The 21,927-nt window shown below is 39.5% G+C and overlaps 1 long non-coding RNA gene across 1 annotated transcript; it reads right to left on the bottom strand.

The window, feature by feature from the left end:
* Positions 1–6,651: 6,651 nt before the first annotated feature.
* Positions 6,652–19,846, bottom strand: LOC113187042 (uncharacterized). Its single transcript, XR_003301376.1, has 3 exons — positions 19,781–19,846; positions 17,098–17,143; positions 6,652–6,716 (listed from the first exon to the last, which is right to left on the bottom strand). It is a non-coding gene; the product is annotated as an uncharacterized LOC113187042 (long non-coding RNA).
* Positions 19,847–21,927: the final 2,081 nt, after the last annotated feature.

The raw sequence follows: 21,927 nt of genomic DNA, 5'->3' as shown, positions 1-21,927 counted from the left end.
AACAATGATGCAAATCAGCAGAGGGAGGGATTACACTATTGGAAAATCTAATCAGAGACCAAGTGATGTTAAATACCAAAAATAAACAAAAATGGCTGGGAACACAAATCATGTCTCAATAATAATCCTGAATGTTAACGGCCTAAACTCACCACTCACCAATCAAAAGATATAGACTACCAGATTGGATAAAAAAATGATAATATGCTGCATCCAAGAGTCTCATCTCCTAGGAAAAGACATCCACAGACTGAAGGTGAAGGGTTGGGAAAAATCATACCAATCACAGAATATTTTCTTACTTTGAACTTATTTTGTAAGTTGAAACATTATGCTGCAAAGTAAAAGTATATATGGTATAATACATATATACACCAGAAGTAATCATTTATTATTGTTATATAATGTACTTAATTACAGGTACCATGCATGTATAGATTGGGCAGTACAGTAAGTTTGTTTATACCAGCAATATTACAAACACGTGAATAATGTGTGGTGCTACTATGTTGCAATGATTACATCATTAAGTAATAGAAAATTTTCAGCTCCATTATAATTTTATGAAACCACCATTGTATGTGTAACCCATTGTTGACTGAAACACCATATATTATTCAGTATATGACTCTGTGTGTGTGTGTATATTATTTTCTTTAGCCTATCTTTAAAATATTTACCACCAAATCTCAAAAATATTCTTCCATGTTTTTCTCTAAAACCTGTATGTTCTGAAACCAATTTCTGCATACAGTGTGTGGAGAGAAAGTAGAAGAATAAAATAATACTCTTACAAAGATTGGATTATAATTGAGGGATGGGCAAGTCTCAGAAATGACAACAAGGAGGTAGAACTGAAGAGTGACTTCAGAGAGGTAAATTGAGCTGAGTCTTCAAGGATGAAAATATGTGATGGTCAAATCACAGGGAGGATACTTTAGGAGAAGAAAACACCATATGGAAACACAGAGAGAGATAAAACAGGATGGCGTTTTAGACAGCTTTTTACCACTATGACCAAAAGACCTGACAACAACAATGGAGAGGAGGAAAACATTATTTAGGGCTCAGGGTTTCAGCTGTCTCAGTTGATAATTAGGACTGATTTCAGCACTTATTAGGTTAAGACTCTCATAACTCCATCATTTTATCTTTAAACTTTCTTGCATTGTCTCAGTTCATAGATGGTCAACTCCATTGCTTTGGACACAAGGTGAGGCAGAACATCACGGCAAAAACAGTGAGAGATAAAGAATTCCACTAACCAGTGACAAAATATAAACCCCAAAGGCATACCCCTAGTGACCCAACTCCTCCTGCCATACCCTACTTCCCTTCTACCACCTAGTTAATCCATTCAAGTGGATTAATGCAATAATTAGGTTAAGGTTCTCTTAACCTCATCATTTTATCTCTAAACTTTCTTGCATTGTTTCACAATGAGCTCTTGTGGGACACCTGATATCTAAACCAACAACAGGTATGACCAAGTAACCTCTAATAGCTTAGTAAACCAAAGAAAGATGTATGGTAGGATGGGGAAGAAAAGGCAGGGTGTTTGAAGCAGTATTCGGGGAGGTAGAATCTCAGGGATTATTATTCTCCCTTCATCCAAGCAGCCACTTCACTCCCCTCATGTGCAAATATTTTATATCCAATCCCATCTTTCTATGAAGGACTTGACATTTTAGCCCAGCTTTGGCCAGACAGAATAGGCTCAAGCTGGGTCAGTCTATTCACTTGTTCATGATTTCTCTTCACACTCCTTCCTTTCTTTCCTGAGACTGGCAATGGATGATGAGGCTCAGTTATTCCCAGAAAAGTCGTAAGCAGGGAAATATTCAACTGATTTCCAAGACCAGCACTAACAAAACCCTCACCTACTCATCTCAAAATCATTGTGAACTGATAGTAAAAGAAACTAAATATATTCAAAGTCAGTGTAATGTCTTCCCCAATTAGTTAGCTGTCAAGCAAAATTGAGTGTGTTCAGAGGTGGAGAAAACTGTGTGTGTGTAACAGAGAAGATATTCCAAATTTTCTTAATTTGCACAGCTTTTATTTTCTTTACATGCACAAAGATAGAAAGCAGGCTTTCTATGAACTGCCAACAGATTCAGTATTCATTTTAAATTATTTGTATGAAATTCAAGACTTTACTGTAAATTTTTCATAATTTATTTCATTAAATAGCCTTTTACTTGCACTAAATGCTTTTATATCCATGCAATGAGATCAGCAGAGAAGCCACTTTGTAATGTGTGAGAAAGATCTGTCTTATAAAATTCTAATGACACTTCAAGAGACTGAGCAGTGAAGGATAAAGAAGGAGACAGAAAATGTGAAGTGAGCTAACCGGAGGAAGCAAAAGGTAAGGGGACATGGAGAGGCTGGCAGTGACTGTCAAAAAAGAAAAAGGGGTAGAGATTTTCAGGGAAAGGGTAATCATTCCAAAATCAGAGAAAGCCTGTATTTTATTTGTTCTGCAGGTTACTTTGCACAATGTCAGGCATTATTTTTGCAAAATAAGTATTTGACCTAATTGAGCCCGGTGTTGGCACAGAGGAGAAAAGGAAAGAAAGGCAGAACTAGAGCCTTTCTTCGCCAAGGAGAAAAAGGAAGATCACAAAGGAGTGATGTGGAATAGGGAATAGAGAGTGTAGTAACTAAAGTAGTAAACCAAACAATAGACAAAAAAGGGGAGTCAAGAGCTCTACTCAGGTGAAGTCAGTCCTTTCCTGCATTGCTCTGAACTCACTGGCAGTGACACACCAAAACCTGCCCGAAGGCACCTGTATGGTTTGGATGTGAGGTGTCCCCCAAAGCTCACATGTTCAGAGGTAGGGCTCTTTGTAAGTGGTTGTATTAATAGGGCTCTGACATGGTGATCCTCTGACAAGGATTAATCCATTCATGGCTTTGAATAGACTATTGGCAGGTAGTAAAGTCTGTTGGAGGTAGGACTTAACTGAAAGAAGCAGGTTTAGAGAAGAAATAATTGGGTTGTTAAGAGTCCTAACCCAATCAGTGATATAATCTCCTAATAGGAATTAACTGAGTCATAACTGAAATGGTGGGTGTGGCTGGAGAAGGTGGGATTTGAGGCATGGCTTTGTGTATATATTTGCATTGGGCTTTCCAATCTCTGTATATATTTGCATTTGGTTTTCCAAGTCTCTGCTTTCCAATCATGATGTGAGCTGCTTCCCTCCATCACACTCTCCTGCCATGATGTTCAGCCTTGCCTGTAGCCCTAAGGAATGGAGTCAGCCTTCTATGAACTAAGACCTCTAAAACCGTGAGCCCTCAAATAAACCTTTTCCTCCTCTACAATTGTTCTGGTCAGATCTTTTTGTCACAGCAACAAAATAGCTGACTAAAACAGCACCACAGGCCAGACTGCAAATAGAGGTGCTGTCCTAGACTGCAGTTAATTGTCCCTTGAGATGGTGCCTAAGGCAAGTATCCAGCTTTTGGGAATGGCATTACCCCCTCTAACCCAGTACAATATGAGCAAATCTTTTCAGTATCAAGGCTTACACTGGATACAAAAGGGAAGTGAGGAAAGCATGAGGGAAGCCCTTCTATTACAACTTAGTATGTGGAGAGAGAAGAATAAACAGTAGTTAGACATTGGTCACATACAAAAGACTATACTAAGTGCTTCATAATATTTTCTAACCTGCAGAACTGTGTAAAACAGGTAATATTATCCCATTTTTGCATATAGTTAAATAAAACCACAGAATTGTACACAACTTGTGATAGAGTACAAATTAATACAAAAATATCTAAATAAGTATATTACAAAGTAAATTGGTACTTATATCTCATCCTTCATTAGAGCTCATTGTTTACTACATGCCTGTAAGATTGCAAGATGCTCAGTTAATATTTATTGGATGAATGATTAAAGTAAGGTACAGTATGTGTAGTAGATTAAGGAAAGATGAGATTTGATTCTGGGGACCTAAGGCAATTTTATGGAATTGGTGACATATGGAATGTTCTCTTAAAGACATGAAGATTATAACGAGCATGGATAATATGGAGGCAGAGAGAAAGATTTTCAATGTTAAAAAGACCCAAATTTGTCTCCAAGATAAGTTTCTATTGCTAACTCCCTATTTTGTCCAGGTCAGTCTCATTTATCTTCCCCCAGCTACATGACAGATGACATTTATCAGTCCTATTCTGTGTAACTTATTTCAAATAGAAAAAAAAATCAGGGTGAATACAGAGAGTGCATATTTATTTAATTGTGGATGACATAGCCTGTTATGGGTCACTAATATATTGGATCACAAAATAAAGATTCAAAAATAATTCAAAAAAGATGGGCCAATGCCAATAAGACTGACATTTACAGAGATAAATATAGAGTCATTTATCCACTACATATTGCAGAGGGCATCTGGGTTTCAGGACCCAGGCTAGTTCCTAAGGGTCTAGAGGAGTTGATATTTGAGCTGATGTATTAAGAACTATGTAATGTTTTGAACGACCAACAATAAATAAAAAAAAAAAAAGAAAGAAATGGGAGTTTTTTAGACAGAGAAAAACAGCATAAAATACGCATGGAAGAAAGAATGTTATGAGCCAAGTCCTAGAGGCATAGAAAGCCTGATGTTTGGAGGGAAGACTGCACTGTTTATTTGTTGTATAAATGTGCACTGAATATCAAGCATGTATCAGACAAAGGCCAGGAGCTGAGAATGCAGCCCGGAGTGAGGCAAACCTCAGGATGCTAAAATAAACTTGTGCAAATTACTATAAAGGAAAGTAACAGAATAACAAGGTGATTTATGAGACTCAAAGTACAGATGAGGCTTACATTAGACAAGATCAAAGAGGGCAACATTGCTATAATTTAAATATGTCCCTAAATATTCCATGTGTTGCAAACTAAATCTCCAAATTCATATGTCGATGGTATTTGGAGATTGGCTTCTTGGGAGGTAATTAGTGTCAGATGAAGTCATGAGGATAGCATGATAGCATTCATGGCTTATAAGAAGAGAAAGACCAAAACTAGCCCTCTTGCTCTGACTCACCATGGGATGCTCTCCACCATGGATTGTCGCAGCAAGTTAGTTCTTACAAGATGCAATTCTCCAGTCTGGAACTTTCTATCTTCCAGCAGCATGGGAAGTAAACTTCTTATAAATTACCCAATCTCCAGTGTTCTCTCAAAGCAACATAAAATGGACCTGACAGAATGAACAGTCCAAGTTGCTAAGATACTCCTTAGCACTGGAAGTCCATTATCCCAAGCACTCCCTTCATTCCCAAAGGAGTACAATTTGTCACTCTAGCTAGAAGAACTTCATAGAGGAGGTGACACCTCTACAAGGACCTCGTCATGACTATGAGTCACTTTTCAACCATCTACAATTTTACTGGCTAAAAGATAGACAAAGACAAAGACTTTCAGGTACGTTCTTCACAGCAATTCTTACAATTCTATGTCTCTCTGAAGCCCCCAGCTTCACCCCTGAAGATACAGTTGAAGGTTGAGCCAACCTCCAAGGGATCATTATGAGACTCAAAGGAAGCAGGGTGTGGAGTAGAAGGAGCTACCTGTGGGAACAGTTCTTTGGAGTGTGCCCCCTAGAAGCAGTATGTATAACAGCACTTTCTCATTCCACAGTTTCTCTCTTGGGTTCCCACAATGTAACCTCAACTCTGGCACACCTTTCTCCTTTCTCCCTGCAGCTATTGTTGGGGTTCCTCATGGGCAATAACTCCTACTGGTCCCCTTCCATTGCATCCACCTCTCATTTTCATTCACTCTCTCCCATGTGCTCTGTACACTGCAGAGTATACAAGGGCATAATACTAAAAGACTTGGCTTAGAGACAGATGGGAACATTGTTCCATATCCCTTGGGTGTTATCATCATCAACATTAAGAGGAAATCCTGGCTATGACACATACCTACTCATGTTCCTTCAAATGCTCTCTGCTGCCTTTATAATCAACCTCATGCCTGATTTTGGCCCCTACTTGTATTTCTAACCTGTTTTGCCATTCCATGAATTCCCTGACACCTCCCCCTCGTTCTGAATTTGAAGGTTTGTTTTTCTTTGCAAGCCCACGCCTCCAAAATCCTGATCTTTATACAGGACATTACTCTTCCTCCCCACTTTTCTGGTCAACTCCTCCTATACCAGAGTTCCAACCAGATATCCACTCTTCACCTAGGCCTTCACTGACTGTACCAATCTGCTAACAGGATTCCTGGTCACCTTGGTGAACTCTCCATCACAGTATCTCCCAGCAGAGAATGCTTTCCATGATTGTCTTACATTCTCAGCTCCAGTAATAAGCACATAAAAGTACCTGGTATATGCTGTGGGAAATGTCATCCAAATAAATGAAGACTTTCTTCCAGATCCTAAGGATTCTTTTCCTCTTCATGTTATTGCCTTGGTAGTTTTTTCTCCTACACCCACTGTTCAAGTTCAGTGTCACAAATCCTTTAGAATTTTGCCCCGCTTCCAGAGAGATTTTTAACAATTCCTATCTCTGGCCTCCCCAGCTTCTGTTTCTATCTGCTGCTGCAAAGCTTTTCCCCTTGTCTATTTGCAGCTTGCTTACATTTCTATTTCCACACTTCAATGTGAGGTCCTCCATGGAAGGGATCATCTGGTTCAGCTTTGTAGGCTCAGCACTATGTTCAGTGCTTGTGAGGCAGCAACCAGTCACTAAGGGTCCTGAATGAGAGGATAAATGGAAAGAATTCTGTGAAAGTAACCAAAGCATCACCCACTTTAAGCATAAGGAAAAACAGCACTTTCTTTTGTTCAGAATGAAGACAAAGCACACAAATGTCTGCTTTCACAGCTTTTAAAACTAGCTATAAGTAGACTAAGAAATTTAAAAAGAGTCATTAATTCACCCAACACTAGATTTCTTTTACTGTAAAAACACAATTATCACATGATAAACACAAACACACACACACACACACACACACACAGAGAGAGAGAGAGAGAGAGAGAGAGAGAGAGAGAGAGAGAGAACTTTTGAATAATCCAGCACTAATACAGGATGCTGATAGGGGCTTGTGGGATAAAGTAACTTTCAGTGCAATCACTTCCAGGCTGAAAGGAAAGCAACAAGCATGATCTGATTAGTTAGATCTTTTCTATAAAACTATTGCAGGAAGTGAACAAAATAGCCATACATGTTACTGTATAAGTTTGTTCAAGGGTCAAGAACATGTCCAAGTCTCTGAAGTCTGAACCCTGGTTCCCTTCATTGCCCCTCGAAGCTCACAGTGATTAATGTGACTAAGCTGAGCAATAACTACATGAGAATTTTAATGCTCCATCAAAGTTTGGCTTTTTATTCCAGAGGGAAGGATGTATCAAGAAAGATGCTTCTACCTATAACCTTCATTTCCTTTCTGTAGGTAAATTCCCAGAGGTGTAATATATGGCTATAACATATTACATATTAAAAGCCAGCATCATGACTGGGCCAGTAAAGCCTACTATCCACCCTGGAGAGAACCCTGAATGCATGGGCAGTCCCCAGTGGGATACGAAAAGACTCACAAAAGAGAAGTGCTTTCTTCTCTTATCTCTCACTGGTCAGGCTGTGTCCCTGAGGGAAGAGCTGGCACCCTGGGCAGATGACAAAGACTGTGGAACAGGAGATAGAACATCTGGGGTAGGAGAGCAGAACTCCTGGTTCCTCCACACCCTGTAAGGCCTTGGTGCTTCAAACCTCAGTCTCCTTGATAACAAACCCCATGGGATTGTCTTCTATGTCTGCCAAGGTCCTTCCCAGTCCTGGTTTCTATGCTCAGGGATGTCTAGAGATGTCGGAGGAGAATGGGGCTGCCATAAGAGAAGTCATAGGTTTGCAATGCAAGGGAAGAATTATTGAGATATTACTGTCTGCAACACACACTGTGCTAAGTTATTTAATTTTATTTAATCCTCAAAGCAATCCAATAAAATTGGTACTATTATTATCCTCATTTTGTATATGAGAAAATTGAATACTAAGAAGCTGTGCAGTTTACTTAGGGGTATATGTCTGGTGAGGGATGGTCTGAGTGGCATTTGGATTTCAGATCTACCTCTTCCAGAACAACCCAGCCACAGTGGTTGAGGACTGGCCCTAAGGTGCTTTGAGACTAAAGAGACAGACACCTAGGATTTCACAGAGTGCAATTTATTACAGACTTACTGACAGAAGAGTAGTCATTGGTGGTGGCAAGACCAGTTAGATATACACAACTTGGATCAAAAGGAGGTGTCTATGTATTGATTAGGACAAATGTGACTTCATCCAAACCAGAACATAACTGCTTTTTCTTAAACTGATGTCCAAGAGTCAGGCATATTTCTGGATCTAGAGTTCAGTTATGAAACTCCACTTACTACTCTAATGGTTTGGTCTGTTTATAGCATGCTAGGAAAAACCAACTATGATTATTCTGGGGCACTTATTGCAATTATGACTCTAGATGGCTACAGTCATGTTAAGCTGAATCAATACACCACCTAACTCTGTAGCACATTTAGCTAACTTCCATTTATGTGTCAATTGCAAAGGACAGTTGTCAGTGGGAGCACCTGCTTTTCTCAACCTCTTCTTCTACAGTGCCTGGGAAGAAATGACACCAATATGGGTCCATGATAAGACTTCTGTCCTCTTTGACATATCCATTTGTGGTGTATAGAATGTTTAGACTGCCTTTTTATTTTTTTTTTTTTAGTCAGCTTTTCTGCTTCTGTGACTCAAGGACCCTTTCAGAGGTCCCAATCCATAGACAGCAGGTTCCATTCCTAGGGGCTCAAAGTGAGGCAGGGCATCATGACAGAAGACTGTGGCAGAGGCAATCAGCTCACATGATGATTAGAAAACAAAGAGGTCTCTACTCACCAGTTACAAATGTATACTCCAAAGAAACGCCCCCAATTCCCACCCCCTCCAGCTATACCCTACCACTTTCCACTCAGTTAATACTTAACAGGGGATTAATTCACTGATTGGATTAACATCAACACAACCTTCTTCTCTGAACCTTCTTGAATTGCCTCACACATGAGATTTTGAGGGACACCTCACATCCAAACCATAACAATTATTTTTTATAAAACTTGCCCAAGCCACATTTAGTAAGTACTATGGCATACTGGGAGCTTTTGCAACTCCCCTGTCTTTGACTGTCTAGGAAAGAAGGCTTTCAGAGACTGAATAGGGCTTAATCCAAGTGAAATATTGGAGTAATAAGATTCTTCCTGATCTCTGAGACTGGCATTCATTCAGTCAACAAACATTTATTGATAATCTACTAGGTTCTAGGTCAGAGAATGGCTGATTAGTAAAAACCAAGAGAGGTTTCCAGGAGTGATGTTTAAATGACATGAAAACATTAATCGAAGCAGGAGAGAGCAGGTCCCAGTGATTATCACATTGTACTGCCATAGTCAGGCTCTCTTGTCAGGTCAGCTTGACTGTGCATCTGGCAGAATCTGGGACATTTAAATGAACCATCTAGAATAAGTACCAATTAAAGCATTAGGGTGGCTCAGCATTGTCAGCTTCCAGCTTGCTTGTTCCCATGGTAAGTACTGAGTTCAGCATGGCTGCCAAAATGCCATACAATAGTCTACTGGGCTATGTGTGCTCCAAAGAGCAGAGAACAGCAACCTGTCACTCCAAGAAAGGCCAGTCTAGAAGCCAATCTATAAAACAGATTGTTGTTAAAAAGAGAAAGTGACACTAGTGCTTTCAAAAACTCCCCATCGCAGAGTGGCCACTTTATTTCCACCCTAAATGTTTTACTCAGGTTAGCATAACTATTTTGTCAAATTACATCAATATTTCTCTGGATTGATATAATACAATACAAGATTATTATTTACCTCCCCATGTTAGTTTTCTATTGTTGCTATAAAAAAGAGCTACAAATGTGGTCACCTTCAATGTCTGCAGGACTAATTCCTTCTGCAAACTAAAGGGAGGATCCATTTCCTCACCTTTTCCAGTTTCTAGATGAAACCTGAATTGCTTGGCATGTGGTCTCTTCTCTTCATTTTGAAAGTCAGTAATCACTCCAACTTCTTATTCTGCCATAACATCTTTTCCAACTCTGAGGCCCTGTCTCCTTCGTTCCTCATAATAACTCTTGAACTTACATTTGGCCCACCTGGATATTCCAGAATAAACTCCCCGTCACGTGATCCTTAATTTAATCATATTTCCAAAGTTCTTTTTACCATAAAAGATAATATAGCCATGGGTTCTGGGGATTAGGATGTAGATGTATTGGTGGGTCATTTTTTTTCCCAATGATACTCATGAAATATCCAGTTGGGTATTTCTGGATAGTTAGAATATTATCTTCTTGGTGACTTTTAGAGTCAGGCTTTTTTCCTCATGGAATGCCTCTGAGGTCTCCTTTTAGCAAGCAAAAGGGTAAGGGAGTTAAGGAAGAACAATCCAAAATATACCGATTTAGCATATTAATTATTTAAACTGAAGGTACAGTAGAGATAGCAATTGCATAAAAGGCCATCTGAACTGCCTGTTCTTAGCTGTACAAGCCATAAGATTCCTATAGAATGATGTCTTCCCTGTACCAATATGAGGAAAATACCCTCATCAGCAGAGACTGGGAATCAATGTGCCAATAGACATACACAAATAAACTTACTAAAATAACCCATATCTTCAACTAGATTTACAGATCAGACTTCCCCCAGAATTTATTGCCCTTCCCCCCTACCCCTTTGTCTTGTCACTTCTGCAAACTTCATTTTTTTTGTCTGAAAAATATAATCACTTTCTACTTAGGCCATTTCTTTGGGTCTTTTTTCTCTCTTATGAGGGTCTTTGTGTACATGTAAACGTGACTAAAACCTATACCTTTCTTCTGTGATTCTGTCTTGTGCCACTGTGTTTTCTAAACCCAGCCAAAAATTCATGCTAAGTGAAAAAGCCAGACTCAGAAAATCAAAGGTCAAATCAAAAATCAAAGGGCAGTTCAGATGGCCTTTTATGCAAAGCTAGAGCAAAATAAGGGAAAAAAGCCAGGTGTGTGTGTGTTTTGGGCGGGGGCGGGGGGGGCGAGATTGGACACCATAAAGATATAGGAAAGATCAACAAAATTGCTATAGGAGAATGAGAAGAAGGAAAGGAAGGAAAGGGGAATATAAGATGAATTTAACAAAATCCTGCTACAGTTATATGTAAATATATCAAAGGAAATTTCACTTTTATGTACATGTAAAAGAAAGGAAGCTTCATAGAGTAGAGGAAGGAGAATAGCAAGAGGGAAAAGGAGAAGAAAGGGGGATATAAATGAGGTTTGAAATCAAATTCCTCATTATTTTGTCAAAATGAACCCAATTACTACATATAATTGTAATGCTCTAATAAAAATGTTAGAAAAGAACTAATTGAATGATTTTCTTCTTCATATTGGTTCCCTATCATTCTTGTCGCTTTTATACCTGGGGGAATACAGATAAGGTCACATACACACATACGCGCAAACACAAATACACATAGAAATAGAACTAAGATGGGTGGGGATGATCTTTAGCCCCCTTTGCAAGGAAAAAAGAAGGGAATGAATATTCATAAATGCACATTTTTTATATATTAGTATCAGGAATGGCTACTCCCCATAGTAAGTGGCCCTCTAGCAAGACATTTGCTTCTTGTCCTCACAAAGTGTTGTTTTTCTGAGCTACAGAAAGGTAGGAATGCTTTCACCATGAAACACAACCATGATTCTACTGAGCTAAAAGTTAAAACTGTCTCCAGGCCAATATGGGCTCCTCATACTTTTGAATCAATAACGAAGACACTGTGCTGGCTGGTGATTGATTCTGAGTAATAAAAGGAAATTGGAGTGCTACTCCACAGGGAATTAAGGAAGACTATGTCAGGAATGCAGGAGATCCCTGAGGGTGTTTCTTAGTATTGATGTGCACTGTAATTAAAGTTGATGGAAAACCACAACTCAAGTCAGATAAGACTACTTAATGACCCAGACCTTTGAGAAATTAAGGTACAAAACCAAAACCAGCTGAGGTAAAGGGAATATCAATGGGGGGTGGAGCAAAGTAATTATAACTACCAGAAATAACCATGTGACCAGTCACAGAAATGAGGACTATTATTGTCATAAATATTTATTTCCTATTTTTATATAAATATGTGTGTGTTGTTTATGTCCCTCTCTTATCCCCTTACCATGTAACTTTATAAGTACTGAATTACACTACATTATTTAAGCATTATTAAGTTTATATCATAGAATTTAAGATACAGGCTATCAAGAAAAATTATGAACATCTCTCAAGGACTTTGCATCCTCTTCCACTTACTGTATTTTAAGTGGCATGCAAACTATTTGGATTGTGTTAGGCAGAAATATAACCTTGTTAATTATTGTCTTTATTTGTAGATTAAGTCTGGATCAAGGAGATGCATCTGGTGCCAAGTTGATATGAAGTGGACTTGTCATAATTAATTTCATGTGTCAACTGGACTCAGTCATGAGGTACTCAGACATTTGGTCAAACATTGTTCTTGATATTTCTGTGACAATAATTTTGATGAGATGAAATTAAATTTAAATCATTGGACTTCAAATAAACAGATGGCCTCCCAAAATGTTAGTGGACTTCATATGATCAGTTGAAGTGCTTAATAGATAAAAGATTGACCTCCCCAAGCGTGAGAGAATTCTGCAGCAGCAGTCTACTGACTTGCACTTCAACTCTGTCCTGAGTCTCCTCCATTAGATTTTGGATTTGCTAAGCTGCACAATCGTGTGAGCCAATTCATTTTCTGTTCATATTTTATGGGTCAGGACTCAGCCACATATTCATAGGCAACCGGAGAGTAAGAGGAGAATGTATTTTCATTTTGTATCTGAAAAGGCAAGTAATCAGTTTGGTGAACACCTAGTCAGTTTCTGCCACACCAAGAATTTGGAGGTATAGTTACAAAACAACTGGTTCTCTGTCTAATGGCCCTGTATTCTCAAAATCCTTAGAGAGCAGATGCTATATATCTTATTCACCATGGAGAAATTTCTGCTTGGCTCTAACCTAAACCAATATGTTGAGCCTTCCTGACAAATATTCAGTCTTAGCAGTTCTGGATGCCTCCCCAGAATTAATTAAGATCCGTAAGATTCACATGGATTGTGTATCTATTAGGTTCCAAAAACCAGGTGAAATTCTGGGAACAAATTAGTGAGCAGAACATAGTCCATTTTTAGGGAATTCACTGTTTAGTTGAGGGGACACAAATGTGAGTGTGTGTGTGTGTCTGTCAATGGTCATGAAGGTTATAAAGTAGACCAGAATAAAAAAAAATGCAGTGGAAACCAGGAGGGGCCAATCAGACCCAGCCTAGGGTATGGGAAACAGGAGAGAAGAAACTAGAGGAGAGAAAGCATCCACACAGACCTAAGCCAATTCACTACTCTTCCTTGGCCACATTCTCTAGATCTGAAAGGACACCTTCAGCTTCCTACTTTCCCCATACCTGTCAGGGAAAGAGTGGGTGACCAATCTGGGAAGGGTGCATGAGTGCAGAAGTCTGAGACCTGAGATTTTATAATAAAGGAAGGAATTCTTAAGGGAAAAGTGAATGGTAGGAAGAAAGTGAAGAAATAAAGGAAAGAAGGAAGGTGGAAAAAGAGAGAAAACAGTTTTATAAATATAAATATATAAATATAAGTATAAATATAAAAGTAGTTTTTTAATGTAGTAATTTTTAAAATTACTACATTAAAAAGTCAAAACAAATTATTAATTTAAGAAAACTAGCCAAAAAACCACAAAATTTAGAAAATATAACATATTACTTAAATTAGTTAAATGACTGACACACTTTGTAGTTCCTTTTTGATGCACTTCACTTTTGTTTGTTTGTTTTTGGTTTAGCTAAATACCTTCTAATTAATTAATTATATGACAAGAATTTTTGAAATGCAATTTTCTACAAGAAAGACAGAAAGATAATATGTTTCCTACTATAGAACTTAAGTTTGAAGTCTAATAAACTCTGTATTATTAATATCATGTACACCTTTTAAATTATGTCAATTAGAGCTAGGCTCTACCAGGATTTCAGTGTTCTGGCTGGTTCATATTGTATTTGAGTTGATGGCTCACACTAACCAGTTTGTCTTAGGTGTCCCCATTTGTCATGTATTGTTTTATGTCATTTTTGTTGATGTGACATTTCCAGCCAACTAAAAAATGTATTTTTTTCAATGTATTTTTATATTCTACTGTTCTTTATTAAATAACTCATCATCCAAGAGTTGATCCATCATTTGTGTTAGATCTTCATGTATGTCTTTGCTATGTATTTGAATGACTACAGACCACGTAAATATACATTACGAAGTCAAAAGTAAATATAGTCCTATTCAAAGCCTCTATAGGTTCTCCCACAAAGCTCCACATGTCAAGACTGCTGTTGCTGAAGAAGTTTATAGAATCAACTGCCAGAGTCTAGTAGAAGGTACTGGCTTGGGAGCAGGTGAGCTAAACTTAGTGCATGATATGTTTGAGACATCTTCCCCTCTAGGCCAAACACAGGACTTGAGCCAGTCTTCCATTAACAGTGCTGTTCCCTCAGGTCTCTGGCTCAAGCAAACCCATTGCAGAGTATTTTTTGCTCATTTTGTTCTGTTGTTTTTTTGTTTTTATTTTTGTGCTAGGGATTGAACCCAGAATCTTGTGCATGCTATGCACAGGTTCTACCACTGAGCTACACACAAGCACACTTGAAGAGCTTTTCTAGATATCTCCTAACTTGAGACTCAAAGAGTATGAGTCTCACTTCCTCTAGTGTGGCAAAGTGACCCATGAGCCTGAGAAATCCTGGCAGCCTGTGTTCAGCTGTGGGGAAAGTGTCTGTCTGAGAGTTTAAGCTTCACTTTAGGGGCAGAGTTGAAAGAGGCAAGGATGTTTAAGTCCCTGGACCCAGATGTCATTCCTCAAGGCTCAGCCACAATCCAGCCTTCACTAATCTTTAGTCACCTCAAATAATAAATGAACACTTCTTCCTAAGTGGTCATTTTCATCTGGGTTTCAGGTACTTAGAACCAAAAATTGTCCTGAAGTGCCTGTGAATTAAGCAAACCCTTACTTTCTAGAAACAAGAAAGGCTTTGGTTTAAATGGTTCTAACTAAAGATGGGAAAATGGCTGAAGAGAGTAGAACCTTCCTAAAGTGAGTGTTGATTGTTACAGGAGAACCACTGACCCAGGAGGGTGCTCCCTGTACACTGAAGGGTTCATATTTTGCTCTGGGGGTAGAGACAATAATTGGCTAAAGGAGGAGTGGCTGTGTGTGGTTTTCTGGTAATAAGTAAAGGGCATGGGCTATTTTGGGGCCTGCCCTCTGGAATGTGAAGACTCTATCATTACTTGCAAAATAACAAAACCCTGGGGGCTTATATAACTTTCTCAATCCACTTATTTCTGTTGATTCCACAGCATAAATTGCCTGAGTCCCTCAATGGAGGGAGAGGGAGAAGCCTCCCATGGAAGGAATCACTTTCCTACCCCTAAGAGCCTTCCTGAAGGATCAGCCTCAGGTTGAGGGCCCTTCCCCATCAGTGGGGCCTCCTCTAGGAGCACACATGAGACAGGGTTCAGACCCTGAGTGGTATGTGTTCATGGGACTACGTGTAAAAAAGTTTCTGGATGGAGGTTATTCCCTCCTGATAATCTGAGCTGACTGAAATTACCTTCATACGAAGCATGTGACCATATGGTTATTAGGTTCTTTGCAGCAGCCATAGATACTGGCCTTCTTCCTGTATCAACCCACTGGACTCCAGGATTCCAGTTGATAAGAGATATCCATTTGTTCTAATGCTCACACTGAGCTTGCAAGGTAAAAATTGCACCCTCACTTTGTAGGTGAAGACAATGACATTCAAAGAAGCCAGTGACGTGACCAAAGTCACCCCACTAGTAAGAGGCAGATATAAGACTTGAACATGAAGCTGCTAGCTCCAAATCAAGAAAGAGTTGACCCTGGCGTTTCTTCTTCCAATGTCTGGACTCCAAGTGTCCATAAGTTGAATTCCAGCACCTATTCTTACTTGCTGTAAATGCAGTGGCCTCCATAGAACCACAGAGAAATCAGTGGCTCCAGTCCTTTCTCACCCTTTCTCTGAGTTCATGGAGGTAGGAAATAGACATCCAGAGGGTCTTCAGCTAGAAGACCTAGATCACTTTTTATTCTGACAGTGGTTCTTCTCAGGCAGCAAGAAGATAACAAGAAAGAACACTGTGCTTGCAAAGCAGGAATAAGCCAGGACTTAAAGGCCTGTACTGATAGGCAGCCTCTGTTCCCAACTCACATGCCATGAACACTCACATCCCATTGTCTTTTGGTGTACACATAGAATAGCCAGCCTCTCTCTACTGATGCCATCACCTCTCTCCAAATCTGGCTTACCTCTCCTGACACTGAGAATACCACCCATGAGTCAACACATCCCTGGGTACTACACATGCAGGCCTGGGAGCCTGGGGTGGGAGTTGGCCAGGAACAAGAAGGGCGAAAACTCCGTTTGTTTTAACTAACCATCAAATCCAGCCATAAGATCTATGAGCTAATGGACATGTGGAGCTAGCAGAAGATAGAGCAGTGTCCTGTTCCCTCTGGCGAAGGCCACACCCTCCATGCCTGTTCACAGATGCAACATCCACCATTCCTTTCCCAGCCTTCAGCTCAGATCTTCCCTCTTTCACCCTCTGGCCAGTCCCTTTTGCAGACTCACACCCATTTTCTTCATTTCCCCCTCCCAGTATATTTTGTTCTTCTGTTTCTTTGAAACACTTTCTTTGACCTCTTCTCCCTACCACTACCACCATCACCACCCCAAACATACTATATTGTTCTTTATTCTTTTCTCAGACCCTTTGTTTCTGCTTTCCCATTGATGTACTTTATCACCTTCCACCATAATTTTCTGTACCTCTTCATGCATTTTCATCTTTTCTTTTCCTGGTGCATTTCACATCCTTGTCTCACTCACACAAACAGGGGCCACTTAGGAGAATCCACCTGGAATCCTACCCACCTGGAATCCTACCTTTCTGGAAGCCTTCAAGGGACTTCAGGCTGTTCTGGAATGTGAGACCACATAGGAAAGAAAAAGGAGAAAGATTTGTTCACATTTCAAACATAAGATCTTTTATTTAAGTAGCCCAGTCCTCATATATCTCACCATTTCCCTCTATGAAGTGTGATGTACTGCATTAAAAAAATAGGGAAAAAATCAATGCTCTTGTCTTATACATTTAGATATGATCAAGTCTGATTCCTCATAATATGTCAAAGGTCATTGCCATATCATTTGGGGGAGACCCCTTCTCCTTTGTAGGGATTCTTAATGCTATAAGAGCCTCTGGGCTGGAAAATTTATTTGATGTTTATTTGGAACTATCACAAGACTATCTTCTCTCTGTGCTTGGTAATGAGCCATATGTCTCAGGAGAAGTGTGGCCAGCTTCGCCTCCTCAGATTTGGGTGGTGATGGGCAAATCTCCAAGGAGGGGAGTGAGAATTGAAGACTATTTTTATTTCAGTAACTAGAGAGTTACAGATGTTCTGGCACTTTGAAATGATTCTATCAACTATGGAGCAAGATTGTGGGGAATATTATCTCAAGAAGGGCTCTGGCCTACTGTGGTCTAAAACAATCTCAGAGGACCTCTTTGCTGACTACATTTCCCTCATGCTTCTGAGGCTTACTGCCTGCTCTCTGTGAAGTGCAGCCCTCCCAGGCCACTCCTTCTCCTTCCTGTTTCCCCTGCCAGGGTCACTCTCTTCTCCTGGGGGTACACTGATGATGCTGTCCATTTTTAGAAGTCCAGTGTCAGCAGCATCTTCATTTATAGAATATTTCTTTCCAGAGACCTATTTCTTTGGGGGAAAAATCTTACTAGAGCTAAAGATAAATTTTAAAAAATGAAGTAATATCCTCCAGGAAACAGAAATCCTTTCTATTTCGTCTCCACAGTGAACATACCCTTTTCTCTCTGGAAACTGTGGTTCATGGTACCTCAACTCAATAAGTCCAGTGCAGTGTGCCAGAAATTCAGATACCCATAAATTCAGGGTATATATGGCCTCCAAACCCCTAAGTCCAGGTTCCAGAAACTGTTATTTCCTCAGTCCCAGTAAGTAGTGGTAACCTATAAGAGCACCTGGTAAGTTCACCTGGGAGGGTAAGATCACCTGGGCCCTGTCACCATATAAACAGAGTCCAATATGGAGGCAGGATGAGGCCATGGCAGGAGATCATTACTAGAGCTTATGGAGAAAGAACAGGGCCATGACATAAAGAGGTCATGTTATGATCTGGACAATGGCCTTGAACTGATGAATGAACTTCCTCATATAATTTATTATGTGGGTCAGATATAACATTTAGAACTCAAAATCTGCCGCAACCCGGCTAGGCACAGAAACACAAGCCGCTCCAGCGGGAAACAAAGCTTTATTTAAAAAAGCCGCTAGCGTCCCGTGTGCGCCCTGCTAGCAAGCCGGTCGACCCACGTGTCTCTCCCACCGGAAGGGGGGGGGTCCGGACTTCCCCCGGAAATTCCCTCCTACTATCCTTCCCCAACCAATGGGAACTCTCCCATTACATGAGTAACATGAGTAACATGAGTCCCGTAACAGGCCGAGGTGAACAGCAGGAGTCCAATTTCCATATGAATGTAAAGCTTAACTTAATCATATCATCTCAATGGCTAGCTGGCAGTCACCTAAACCAAAGGTACCATGTATCATAATACTTTTGCTGTGGCTCCTAGCAAAAATCTATAATTGCAGTTAGGAGTATAGTCTTGGGAATCCTAGAAAAAAATATGGTCTGTATCCATAATAACTCATTACTTAGTTAGTCTATCCTGAAGTTACATCAGCTGTCATCTGCCCTCTCCCTGACTAGAGTGTCAGGATTTTTAGGACAAGGGATTTATTTTGTCCCACAAATATTCTACATGGCACTTTGAAAATCATGAATATCCAGGACTATCTCTAGATGGTTGCAATATGAAATATCAGTCAAACTGGCTCTTTTCTTTTTGGCCCACTTCAAGCAGTGAAAATAGCAACAAATTCTAGAAATAAAAGATTAGCCCACAGATCAAAATTTAACTGCATGGTCACTTTATTAATTGTGCCTCTTTTTTTGGTTACTTTCTCAAAAAATCAGGTTGTATGAATTTAGAGGAATCTTCAAATTCTTGTATAATATTCTCATTTGAGAAGTCCCTTCCCTCTGGTCATGGGCAAACTCTGAGAGCACTTAACAAACAGAATATGATAGAAGTGACAATATGCCCATTTCTCTGTCCATATTTTCAGAATCTTTATGTTTGTGACATCACTTGTTCTCAAAAAGTTAATTTTAAGACCACTATTTCCCCTCTTTTAAATCTTAAGAAACATAGAGAGGCCATATGTAAGTTCATTATCAACTGTCCACATATGCCCAGTTTTCTGTCCTCAGCAAGGTGACAGGGACATGAGTAGAGCCACCTTGGACCCTCAAGTTCAGGCCATTGTCCAACTGAATATCTTATGCTGACCTCTTTCAAGACCATAGAATCAGAAAAATCACTCTTTGGAGTTCTGCCCCAAAGCCTATCTGAACATGGCATATAATAAAACAGTGGTTGTTTTAAGTAACTGAGCTTGAGGTCAATTGTTACACAGCATCATTTAACTGTAACAACAGGTAGCTTTCTTACTTGGGTTTGGTTCTTCTACTTGCTTCTTCTGTTGCATTCAATGTCTCCCAGCATTTTGGTAGAGAAGTGCAAGCCACTGATGATTTCAAGATGGTGGAACAAAGAAGGTTGATTTTCTGGCTCCTCCATAATGTGAAACTAAGAAAGCAGACAGGCAGCTTCTCAGCAAGGTTGATAGGGAAAAAAAAAACAGAAGGGGAAGCTTTACTGAAATTTAATGCTGGACATTCAAATAATATCAGGGACTTAGGAGGTTGAACATAATAAAATAAGGAAGAAATCCCCAGTGCCACAGCTGCTGTCAAGGCCAGAGGCACCAGGCAGAATGTTTCTGCCACAAACAAAGTAGAGGGATAAGGGAATTAAAGGAACCTGTATTTTTTAGAAGTACTGAGGCATGTCTGGATACAGTAGAGTTTAGAGATCAAAGGCACTGCCTGACTGAACTGAAAGGCTCCATGTTCAGTATCCTTCTACAAGAAAGAAACACCATCTCTTCTGGGGATGTGTAGAGGACCGAGGAAGGAATAATTTTGCAGCTGTAGCATGAGGATTGGCAGCTGAGGGAGCTGATTCCTGGCAAACCTAAGTTTGGCCCTAAATACAGGCCTTATAAATCCACACTGCCTGAAATAGAGTGTGCCTAACTGACCAGGAGAGAATAAAACATGGAGAAAGGTTTACACAAGGGTCAACTTGTTGTGGAAACTCATCCAGCTCTACCTCTCCCTCAACAATCCAGTTGCTTACAGGACTAGCAGGGAGAAACACACCCAGCCAGGGTTTTGAAAAGGCAAGGGTAGGAGAGATTGTCTTTGGAGACTGAACCCAAGACCAGAAAACATGGGGCCACAGGTAACATGATGTATTAAGAATTGACTCCTCCACCACACAAGTGGAACCCAGGAGAGATTCCTTGGGTATAGTCTTTCAACATGGACCAGCAATTGCTGGGCCCTGGAGGTGTGCTGATTTAAAAATCTCTAGGCCAATTGTCATACAGTAAGGAGCTTGAAGCCTCCCTAAACCTAAACCCCAGCACCAGGAGTTACACCTATGGGATTACCTCTCTCTCTAGCAACCCCATCCTGAGGATAGAGCAAGAGTCATACTCCCGACCAACACACCTAACAGTGCTGAGAAGGAAAGCTAAGAATCTTTTGAATTTGAACAGAAACTTTTTTTTTAATTTTCATAGAGATTTTTTTCTTTATTTTTCTTTTTTCTTCTTTCTATTTAATTGTGACCTCAGTGGTTCATGGACATTTGCACATACTCATGGTTGTTTGTTTTCTCATTTCTAGCATTTTTTCATGGATCAGTCTTTTGAGGACTGGATGTTTAGTATTTGCTTTGATTTGTATTCTTTTTTATTTTTAATTTTTTTACTTTATATGTTTTTGTTCTGACTTATCTCTTTTCATTGATTTTCTTCTCTCTTCTGCCAACAGTGAACTTCTATTGTTGTCTCTTTCACTCTTCCTTTAATTTTTTACTTCTATCTTCATTCCTCCTTCCTTACCATCATCATATCCTACATCACTTCTGTTCTATCCCTGTCCATCATTTGAAATTGTAAACACTTTTGCTAGCTTACTGTTTTTATTATAGGCAATAACTGATCATATAACTTTAATTTATTCTGACAACATTGAAGAGGTCATTTGTTTAATGTTGTATATTGTTTGGATTGATTGTTATTATTATTTGTCTCCCCTGTATGCTGAGGTGCTGGAAACCTTCAGGGATAATATAAGTCCACAGGATAGAACCTCTACTACTTAGATCCATGGTGTCATATGGGCAGACACACAAACAACATTAAAAAGCAAGTGAACAAGTCACCCAAAAAACTAAGATACTACAATAACAGAATCCATTGATACCACAGTGGAAAAAAATGCAAGAGAAGGAGTTTTAAAATGTACATGGCTAAACAGATTCGTAAGGTCAAGAACAAGGTAAGGAATGAAGTCAAAGAGAAAATACAGGAAGTAAAAGACCACCTCGATAAAGACATAGAGATTCTTGAAAAAAAAATCAAGCAGAGATCCTTGAAACAAAGAAATTAAATTAAATGAAAAAATTAAATAGAAAACATCACCAACAGAGTAGAACACTTGGAAGATAGAGTTTCAGGCAATGAA

Source organism: Urocitellus parryii, chromosome 4 (assembly GCF_045843805.1).
Source record: "Urocitellus parryii isolate mUroPar1 chromosome 4, mUroPar1.hap1, whole genome shotgun sequence".
Classification (NCBI taxonomy): Eukaryota; Metazoa; Chordata; class Mammalia; order Rodentia; family Sciuridae; genus Urocitellus; species Urocitellus parryii.
Note: the sequence above shows the minus strand (reverse complement) of the source record. Positions and strands in the feature narration are given on the sequence as shown.